We start from the raw sequence: 10,740 nt of genomic DNA, 5'->3' as shown, positions 1-10,740 counted from the left end.
CCTGGAGTCTGTTGCTATAGTAAAGAACGCGCCTGGAGTCTGTTGCTAAAGTAAAGAACGCGCACCTGGAGTCTGTTGCTATAGTAAAGAACGTGCCTGGAGTCTGTTGCTATGGTAAAGAACGCGCCTGGAGTCTGTTGCTATGGTAAAGAACGCCCCTGGAGTCTGTTGCTATGGTAAAGAACGCGCCTGGAGTCTGTTGCTATAGTAAAGAACGCCCCTGGAGTCTGTTGCTATAGTAAAGAACGCGCCTGGAGTCTGTTGCTATAGTAAAGAACGCGCCTGGAGTCTGTTGCTATAGTAAAGAACGCGCCTGGAGTCTGTTGCTATAGTAAAGAACGCCCCTGGAGTCTGTTGCTATAGTAAAGAACGCGCCTGGAGTTTGTTGCTATAGTAAAGAACGCGCCTGGAGTCTGTTGCTATAGTAAAGAACGTCTGTTGCCTGGAGTCTGTTGCTATAGTAAAGAACGCGCCTGGAGTCTGTTGCTATAGTAAAGAACGCGCACCTGGAGTCTGTTGCTATAGTAAAGAACGTGCCTGGAGTCTGTTGCTATAGTAAAGAACGCGCCTGGAGTCTGTTGCTATAGTAAAGAACGCGCCTGGAGTCTGTTGCTATAGTAAAGAACGCCCCTGGAGTCTGTTGCTATGGTAAAGAACGTGCCTGGAGTCTGTTGCTATAGTAAAGAACGTGCCTGGAGTCTGTTGCTATAGTAAAGAACGCCCCTGGAGTCTGTTACTATAGTAAAGAACGCGCCTGGAGTCTGTTGCTATGGTAAAGAACGCCCCTGGAGTCTGTTACTATAGTAAAGAACGCGCCTGGAGTCTGTTGCTATGGTAAAGAACGCCCCTGGAGTCTGTTGCTATAGTAAAGAACGCGCCTGGAGTCTGTTGCTATAGTAAAGAACGCGCACCTGGAGTCTGCTGCTATAGTAAAGAACGTGCCTGGAGTCTGTTGCTATAGTAAAGAACGCCCCTGGAGTCTGTTGCTATAGTAAAGAACGCGCCTGGAGTCTGTTGCTATGGTAAAGAACGCGCCTGGAGTCTGTTGCTATGGTAAAGAACGCGCCTGGAGTCTGTTGCTATAGTAAAGAACGTGCCTGGAGTCTGTTGCTATAGTAAAGAACGCCCATGAAGTCTGTGGCTATAGTAAAGAACGCGCCTGGAGTCTGTTGCTATAGTAAAGAACGCCCCTGGAGTCTGTTGCTATAGTAAAGAACGCGCCTGGAGTCTGTTGCTATAGTAAAGAACGTGCCTGGAGTCTGCTGCTATAGTAAAGAACGCGCCTGGTGTCTGTTGCTATAGTAAAGAACGTGCCTGGAGTCTGTTGCTATAGTAAAGAACGCGCCTGGAGTCTGTTGCTATAGTAAAGAACGCGTCTGGAGTCTGTTGCTATAGTAAAGAACGCCCCTGGTGTCTGTTGCTATAGTAAAGAAGGCGCCTGGAGTCTGTTGCTATAGTAAAGAACGCGCCTGGAGTCTGTTGCTATAGTAAAGAACGCGCCTGGAGTCTGTTGCTATAGTAAAGAACGTGCCTGGAGTCTGTTGCTATAGTAAAGAACGCGCCTGGAGTCTGTTGCTATAGTAAAGAACGCGCCTGGAGTCTGTTGCTATAGTAAAGAACGCGCCTGGAGTCTGTTGCTATAGTAAAGAACGCCCCTGGAGTCGGTTGCTATAGTAAAGACCGCCCCTGGAGTCTGTTGCTATAGTAAAGAACGCGCCTGGAGTCTGTTGCTATAGTAAAGAACGCGCCTGGGTTGCTATGGTAAAGAACGCGCCTGGAGTCTGTTGCTATGGTAAAGAACGCGCCTGGAGTCTGTTGCTATAGTAAAGAACGCCCCTGGAGTCTGTTGCTATAGTAAAAAACGCCCCTGGAGTCTGTTGCTATAGTAAAGAACGCCCCTGGAGTCTGTTGCTATAGTAAAGAACGCCCCTGGAGTCTGTTGCTATAGTAAAGAACGCCCCTGGAGTCTGTTGCTATAGTAAAGAACGCGCCTGGAGTCTGTTGCTATAGTAAAGAACGCCCCTGGAGTCTGTTGCTATAGTAAAGAACGCCCCTGGAGTCTGTTGCTATAGTAAAGAACGCGCCTGGAGTCTGCTGCTATAGTAAAGAACGCCCCTGGAGTCTGTTGCTATAGTAAAGAACGCCCCGGGAGTCTGTTGCTATAGTAAAGAACGCGCCTGGAGTCTGCTGCTATAGTAAAGAACGCCCCTGGAGTCTGTTGCTATAGTAAAGAACGCCCCTGGAGTCTGTTGCTATAGTAAAGAACGCCCCTGGAGTCTGTTGCCAGAGTAAAGAACGCGCCTGGAGTCTGTTGCCATAGTAAAGAACGCCCCTGGAGTCTGTTGCCATAGTAAAGAACGCGCCTGGAGTCTGCTGCTATAGTAAAGAACGCCCCTGGAGTCTGTTGCCATAGTAAAGAACGCCCCTGGAGTCTGTTGCCATAGTAAAGAACGCCCCTGGAGTCTGTTGCTATAGTAAAGAACGCGCCTGGAGTCTGTTGCTATAGTAAAGAACGCCCCTGGAGTCTGTTGCCATAGTAAAGAACGCCCCTGGAGTCTGTTGCCATAGTAAAGAACGCGCCCCTGGAGTCTGTTGCTATAGTAAAGAACGCCCCTGGAGTCTGTTGCTATAGTAAAGAACGCGCCTGGAGTCTGCTGCTATAGTAAAGAACACCACTGGAGTCTGTTGCTATAGTAAAGAACGCCCCTGGAGTCTGTTGCTATAGTAAAGAACGCCCCTGGAGTCTGTTGCTATAGTAAAGAACGCCCCTGGAGTCTGTTGCTATGGTAAAGAACGCCCCTGGAGTCTGTTGCTATAGTAAAGAACGCCCCTGGAGTCTGTTGCTATAGTAAAGAACGCCCCTGGAGTCTGTTGCTATGGTAAAGAACGCCCCTGGAGTCTGTTGCTATAGTAAAGAACGCCCCTGGAGTCTGTTGCTATAGTAAAGAACGCCCCTGGAGTCTGTTGCTATAGTAAAGAACGCCCCTGGAGTCTGTTGCTATAGTAAAGAACGCCCCTGGAGTCTGTTGCTATAGTAAAGAACGCGCCTGGAGTCTGTTGCTATAGTAAAGAACGCGCCTGGAGTCTGTTGCTATGGTAAAGAACGCGCCTGGAGTCTGTTGCCATAGTAAAGAACGCGCCTGGAGTCTGTTGCTATAGTAAAGAACGCCCCTGGAGTCTGTTGCTATAGTAAAGAAAGCGTCTGGAGTCTGATGCTATAGTAAAGAACGCGCCTGGAGTCTGTTGCTATAGTAAAGAACGCGCCTGGAGTCTGTTGCTATGGTAAAGAACGCGCCTGGAGTCTGTTGCTATGGTAAAGAACGCGCCTGGAGTCTGTTGCCATGGTAAAGAATGCGCCTGCAGTCTGTTGCTATGGTAAAGAATGCGCCTGGAGTCTATTGCTATGGTAAAGAACGCGCCTGGAGTCTGTTGCTATAGTAAAGAACGCGCCTGGAGTCTGTTGCCATAGTAAAGAACGCGCCTGGAGTCTGTTGCTATGGTAAAGAATGCGCCTGGAGTCTGTTGCCATGGTAAAGAACGCACCTGCAGTCTGTTGCTATGGTAAAGAACGCGCCTGGAGTCTGTTGCTATGGTAAAGAACGCGCCTGGAGTCTGTTGCTATAGTAAAGAATGCGCCTGGTGTCTGTTGCTATAGTAAAGAATGCATGCCTTGAGTCTGTTGCTATAGTAAAGAACGCGCCTGGAGTCAGTTGCTATAGTAAAGAACGCGTCTGGAGTCTGTTGCTATAGTAAAGAATGCTCCTGGTGTCTGTTGCTATAGTAAAGAACGCGCGCCTGGAGTCTGTTGCTATAGTAAAGAACGCGCGCCTGAAGTCTGTTGCTATAGTAAAGAACGCGCGCCTGGAGTCTGTTGCTATAGTAAAGAACGCGCGCCTGGAGTCTGTTGCTATAGTAAAGAACGTGCCTGGAGTCTGTTGCTATAGTAAAGAACACGCGCCTGGAGTCTGTTGCTATAGTAAAGAACGCGCGCCTGGAGTCTGTTGCTATAGTAAAGAACGCGCCTGGAGTCTGTTGCTATAGTAAAGAACGCGCCTGGAGTCTGTTGCTATAGTAAAGAACGCGCCTGGAGTCTGTTGCTATAGTAAAGAACGCGCCTGGAGTCTGTTGCTATAGTAAAGAACGTGTCTGGAGTCTGTTGCTATAGTAAAGAACGCGCCTGGTGTCTGTTGCTATAGTAAAGAACGCGCGCCTGGAGTCTGTTGCTATAGTAAAGAACGCGCGCCTGGAGTCTGTTGCTATAGGAAAGAACGCGCGCCTGGAGTCTGTTGCTATAGTAAAGAACGTGCCTGGAGTCTGTTGCTATAGTAAAGAACGCGCGCCTGGAGTCTGTTGCTATAGTAAAGAACGCGCGCCTGGAGTCTGTTGCTATAGTAAAGAACGTGCCTGGAGTCTGTTGCTATAGTAAAGAACGCGCCTGGAGTCTGTTGCTATAGTAAAGAACGCGCACCTGGAGTCTGTTGCTATGGTAAAGAACGCGCGCCTGGAGTCTGTTGCTATGGTAAAGAACACGCCTGGAGTCTGTTGCCATAGTAAAGAACGTGTCTGGAGTCTGTTGCCATAGTAAAGAACGCGCCTGGAGTCTGTTGCCATGGTAAAGAACGCGCCTGGAGTCTGTTGCCATGGTAAAGAACGCGCCTGCAGTCTGTTGCCATGGTAAAGAACGCGCCTGCAGTCTGTTGCTATGGTAAAGAACGCGCCTGGAGTCTGTTGCTATGGTAAAGAACGCGCATGGAGTCTGTTGCTATAGCAAAGAACGCCCCTGGAGTCTGTTGCTATAGTAAAGAACGCGCTTGCAGTCTGTTGCTATGGTAAAGAACGCGCCTGCAGTCTGTTGCTATGGTAAAAAACGCGCCTGGAGTCTGTTGCTATGGTAAAGAACGCGCCTGGAGTCTGTTGCTATAGTAAAGAACGCGCCTGGAGTCTGTTGCTATAGTAAAGAACGCGCATGGAGTCTGTTGCTATAGTAAAGAACGCGCCTGCAGTCTGTTGCCATGGTAAAGAACGCGCCTGCAGTCTGTTGCTATGGTAAAGAACGCACCTGGAGTCTGTTGCTATGGTAAAGAACGCGCCTGGAGTCTGTTGCTATAGTAAAGAACGCGCCTGGAGTCTGTTGCTATAGTAAAGAACGCGCATGGAGTCTGTTGCTATAGTAAAGAACGCGCCTGGAGTCTGTTGCTATAGTAAAGAACGCGCCTGGAGTCTGTTGCTATAGTAAAGAACGCGCCTGGAGTCTGTTGCTATAGTAAAGAACGCGCCTGGAGTCTGTTGCTATAGTAAAGAACGCGCCTGGAGTCTGTTGCTATAGTAAAGAACGCGCGCCTGGAGTCTGTTGCTATAGTAAAGAACGCCCCTGGAGTCTGTTGCTATAGTAAAGAACGCGCCTGGAGTCTGTTGCTATAGTAAAGAACGCGCCTGGAGTCTGTTGCTATAGTAAAGAACGCGCACCTGGAGTCTGTTGCTATAGTAAAGAACGCACCTGCAGTCTGTTGCTATAGTAAAGAACGCGCGCCTGGAGTCTGTTGCTATAGTAAAGAACGCCCCTGGAGTCTGTTGCTATAGAAAAGAACGCCCCTGGAGTCTGTTGCTATAGTAAAGAACGCCCCTGGAGTCTGTTGCTATAGTAAAGAACGCCCCTGGAGTCTGTTGCTATAGTAAAGAACGCGCGCCTGGAGTCTGTTGCTATAGGAAAGAACGCGCGCCTGGAGTCTGTTGCTATAGTAAAGAACGTGCCTGGAGTCTGTTGCTATAGTAAAGAACGCGCGCCTGGAGTCTGTTGCTATAGTAAAGAACGCGCCTAGAGTCTGTTGCTATAGTAAAGAACGCGCCTGGAGTCTGCTGCCATAGTAAAGAACGCGCCTGGAGTCTGTTGCCATAGTAAAGAACGCCCATGGAGTCGGTTGCTATAGTAAAGAACGCGCCTGGAGTCTGTTGCTATAGTAAAGAACGCGCCTGGAGTCTGTTGCTATAGTAAAGAACGTGCCTGGAGTCTGTTGCTATAGTAAAGAACGCGCCTGGAGTCTGTTGCTATAGTAAAGAACGCGCCTGGAGTCTGTTGCTATAGTAAAGAACGCCCCTGGAGTCTGTTGCTATGGTAAAGAACGCGCCTGGTGTCTGTTGCTATGGTAAAGAACGCGCCTGGAGTCTGTTGCTATGGTAAAGAACGCGCCTGGAGTCTGTTGCTATGGTAAAGAACGCGCCTGGAGTCTGTTGCTATGGTAAAGAACGCGCCTGGGAGTCTGTTGCTATGGTAAAGAACGCGCCTGGTGTCTGTTGCTATGGTAAAGAACGCGCCTGGTGTCTGTTGCTATGGTAAAGAACGCGCCTGGAGTCTGTTGCTATGGTAAAGAACGCGCCTGGAGTCTGTTGCTATGGTAAAGAACGCGCCTGGTGTCTGTTGCTATGGTAAAGAACGCGCCTGGAGTCTGTTGCTATGGTAAAGAACGCGCCTGGAGTCTGTTGCTATGGTAAAGAATGCGCCTGGTGTCTGTTGCTATGGTAAAAAACGCGCCTGGAGTCTGTTGCTATGGTAAAGAACGCGCCTGGAGTCTGTTGCTATGGTAAAGAACGCGCCTGGTGTCTGTTGCTATAGTAAAGAACGCGCCTGGAGTCTGTTGCTATAGTAAAGAACGCGCCTGGAGTCTGTTGCTATAGTAAAGAACGCCCCTGGAGTCTGTTGCTATAGTAAAGAACGCGCCTGGAGTCTGTTGCTATAGTAAAGAACGCGCCTGGAGTCTGTTGCTATAGTAAAGAACGCGCCTGGTGTCTGTTGCTATAGTAAAGAACGCGCCTGGAGTCTGTTGCTATAGTAAAGATCGCGCCTGGTGTCTGTTGCTATAGTAAAGAATGCGCCTGGAGTCTGTTGCTATAGTAAAGAACGCCCCTGGAGTCTGTTGCTATAGTAAAGAACGCCCCTGGAGTCTGTTGCTATAGTAAAGAACGCGCCTGGAGTCTGTTGCTATAGTAAAGAACGCGCCTGGAGTCTGTTGCTATAGTAAAGAACGCGCCTGGAGTCTGTTGCTATAGTAAAGAACGCCCCTGGAGTCTGTTGCTATAGTAAAGAACGCGCCTGGAGTCTGTTGCTATAGTAAAGAACGCGCCTGGAGTCTGTTGCTATAGTAAAGAACGCGCGCCTGGAGTCTGTTGCTATAGTAAAGAACGCCCCTGGAGTCTGTTGCTATAGTAAAGAACGCGCGCCTGGAGTCTGTTGCTATAGTAAAGAACGCGCGCCTGGAGTCTGCTGCTATAGTAAAGAACGCGCGCCTGGAGTCTGCTGCTATAGTAAAGAACCCCCCTGGAGTCTGTTGCTATAGTAAAGAACGCGCCTGGAGTCTGTTGCTATAGTAAAGAACGCGCACCTGGAGTCTGTTGCTATAGTAAAGAACGCCCCTGGAGTCTGTTGCTATAGTAAAGAACGCGCCTGGAGTCTGTTGCTATAGTAAAGAACGCGCCTGGAGTCTGTTGCTATAGTAAAAAACGCGCCTGGAGTCTGCTGCTATAGTAAAGAACGCGCCTGGAATCTGTTGCTATAGTAAAGGAAGCGCCTGGAGTCTGTTGCTATAGTAAAGAACGCGCCTGGAGTCTGCTGCTATAGTAAAGAACGCGCCTGGAGTCTGTTGCTATAGTAAAGAACGGCCCTGGAGTCTGTTGCTATAGTAAAGAACGCGCCTGGAGTCTGTTGCTATAGTACAGAACGCGCGCCTGGAGTCTGTTGCTATAGTAAAGAACGCGCCTGGAGTCTGTTGCTATAGTAAAGAACGCGCCTGGAGTCTGCTGCTATAGTAAAGAACGCGCCTGGAGTCTGCTGCTATAGTAAAGAACGCGCCTGGAGTCTGTTGCTATAGTAAAGAACGCCCCTGGAGTCTGTTGCTGTAGTAAAGAACGCGCCTGGAGTCTGTTGCTATAGTAAAGAACGCACCTGGAGTCTGTTGCTATAGTAAAGAACGCCCTGGAGTCTGTTGCTATAGTAAAGAACGCCCCTGGAGTCTGTTGCTATAGTAAAGAACGCGCCTGGAGTCTGTTGCTATAGTAAAGAACGCGCCTGGAGTCTGCTGCTATAGTAAAGAACGCGCCTGGAGTCTGTTGCTATAGTAAAGTACGCCCCTGGAGTCTGTTGCTATAGTAAAGAACGCTCCTGGAGTCTGTTGCTATAGTAAAGAACGCGCGCCTGGAGTCTGTTGCTATAGTAAAGAACGCCCCTGGAGTCTGTTGCTATGGTAAAGAACGCCCCTGGAGTCTGTTGCTATAGTAAAGAACGCGCCTGGAGTCTGTTGCTATAGTAAAGAACGTGCCTGGAGTCTGTTGCTATAGTAAAGAACGCCCCTGGAGTCTGTTGCTATAGTAAAGAACGCCCCTGGAGTCTGTTGCTATAGTAAAGAACGCGCCTGGTGTCTGTTGCTATGGTAAAGAACGCCCCTGGAGTCTGTTGCTATAGTAAAGAACGCGCCTGGAGTCTGTTGCTATGGTAAAGAACGCCCCTGGAGTCTGTTGCTATAGTAAAGAACGCCCCTGGAGTCTGTTGCTATGGTAAAGAACGCCCCTGGAGTCTGTTGCTATAGTAAAGAACGCGCCTGGAGTCTGTTGCTATAGTAAAGAACGTGCCTGGAGTCTGTTGCTATAGTAAAGAATGCCCCTGGAGTCTGTTGCTATAGTAAAGAACGCGCCTGGTGTCTGTTGCTATAGTAAAGAACGCGCCTGGAGTCTGTTGCTATAGTAAAGAACGTGCCTGGAGTCTGTTGCTATAGTAAAGAACGCCCCTGGAGTCTGTTGCTATAGTAAAGAACGCCCCTGGAGTCTGTTGCTATAGTAAAGAACGCGCCTGGTGTCTGTTGCTATGGTAAAGAACGCCCCTGGAGTCTGTTGCTATAGTAAAGAACGCGCCTGGAGTCTGTTGCTATAGTAAAGAACGCGCCTGGAGTCTGTTGCTATGGTAAAGAACGCGCCTGGTGTCTGTTGCTATGGTAAAGAACGCCCCTGGAGTCTGTTGCTATGGTAAAGAACGCGCCTGGTGTCTGTTGCTATGGTAAACAACGCCCCTGGAGTCTGTTGCTATAGTAAAGAACGCGCCTGGAGTCTGTTGCTATAGTAAAGAACGCGCCTGGAGTCTGTTGCTATAGTAAAGAACGCGCCTGGAGTCTGTTGCTATAGTAAAGAACGCGCCTGGAGTCTGTTGCTATAGTAAAGAACGCGCCTGGAGTCTGTTGCTATAGTAAAGAACGCGCCTGGAGTCTGTTGCTATAGTAAAGAACGCCCCTGGAGTCTGTTGCTATAGTAAAGAACGCGCCTGGAGTCTGTTGCTATAGTAAAGAACGCGCCTGGAGTCTGTTGCTATAGTAAAGAACGCGCCTGGAGTCTGTTGCTATGGTAAAGAACGCCCCTGGAGTCTGTTGCTATAGTAAAGAACGCCCCTGGAGTCTGTTGCTATGGTAAAGAACGCCCCTGGAGTCTGTTGCTATAGTAAAGAACGCGCCTGGAGTCTGTTGCTATAGTGAAGAACGTGCCTGGAGTCTGTTGCTATAGTAAAGAACGCCCCTGGAGTCTGTTGCTATAGTAAAGAACGCGCCTGGTGTCTGTTGCTATAGTAAAGAACGCGCCTGGAGTCTGTTGCTATAGTAAAGAACGCCCCTGGAGTCTGTTGCTATAGTAAAGAACGCCCCTGGAGTCTGTTGCTATAGTAAAGAACGCCCCTGGAGTCTGTTGCTATAGTAAAGAACGCGCCTGGAGTCTGTTGCTATAGTAAAGAACGCCCCTGGAGTCTGTTGGTATAGTAAAGAACGCGTCTGGAGTCTGTTGCTATAGTAAAGAACGCCCCTGGAGTCTGTTGCTATAGTAAAGAACGTGCCTGGAGTCTGTTGCTATAGTAAAGAACGCCCCTGGAGTCTGTTGCTATAGTAAAGAACGCCCCTGGAGTCTGTTGCTATAGTAAAGAACGCGCCTGGAGTCTGTTGCTATAGTAAAGAACGCGCACCTGGAGTCTGCTGCTATAGTAAAGAACGTGCCTGGAGTCTGTTGCTATAGTAAAGAACGCCCCTGGAGTCTGTTGCTATAGTAAAGAACGCGCCTGGAGTCTGTTGCTATGGTAAAGAACGCGCCTGGAGTCTGTTGCTATGGTAAAGAACGCGCCTGGAGTCTGTTGCTATAGTAAAGAACGTGCCTGGAGTCTGTTGCTATAGTAAAGAACGCCCATGAAGTCTGTGGCTATAGTAAAGAACGCGCCTGGAGTCTGTTGCTATAGTAAAGAACGCCCCTGGAGTCTGTTGCTATAGTAAAGAACGCGCCTGGAGTCTGTTGCTATTGTAAAGAACGCGCCTGGAGTCTGTTGCTATAGTAAAGAACGCGCCTGGAGTCTGTCGCTATAGTAAAGAACGTCTGTTGCCTGGAGTCTGTTGCTATAGTAAAGAACGCGCCTGGAGTCTGTTGCTATAGTAAAGAACGCCCCTGGAGTCTGTTGCTATAGTAAACAACGCGCCTGGTGTCTGTTGCTATAGTAAAGAACGCGCCTGGAGTCTGTTGCTATAGTAAAGAACGCGCCTGGTGTCTGTTGCTATAGTAAAGAACGCCCCTGGAGTCTGTTGCTATAGTAAAGAACGCGCCTGGTGTCTGTTGCTATAGTAAAGAACGCCCCTGGAGTCTGTTGCTATAGTAAAGAACGCGCCTGGAGTCTGTTGCTATGGTAAAGAACGCGCCTGGAGTCTGTTGCTATAGTAAAGAACGCCCCTGGAG

The sequence above is a fragment of the Rhinichthys klamathensis genome, unplaced genomic scaffold, assembly GCF_029890125.1.
Source record: "Rhinichthys klamathensis goyatoka isolate OS25496 unplaced genomic scaffold, OSU_Roscu_1.1 h1tg000652l_1, whole genome shotgun sequence".
In the NCBI taxonomy this organism is placed as follows: domain Eukaryota; kingdom Metazoa; phylum Chordata; class Actinopteri; order Cypriniformes; family Leuciscidae; genus Rhinichthys; species Rhinichthys klamathensis.
This window is presented reverse-complemented; position numbering follows the sequence as displayed.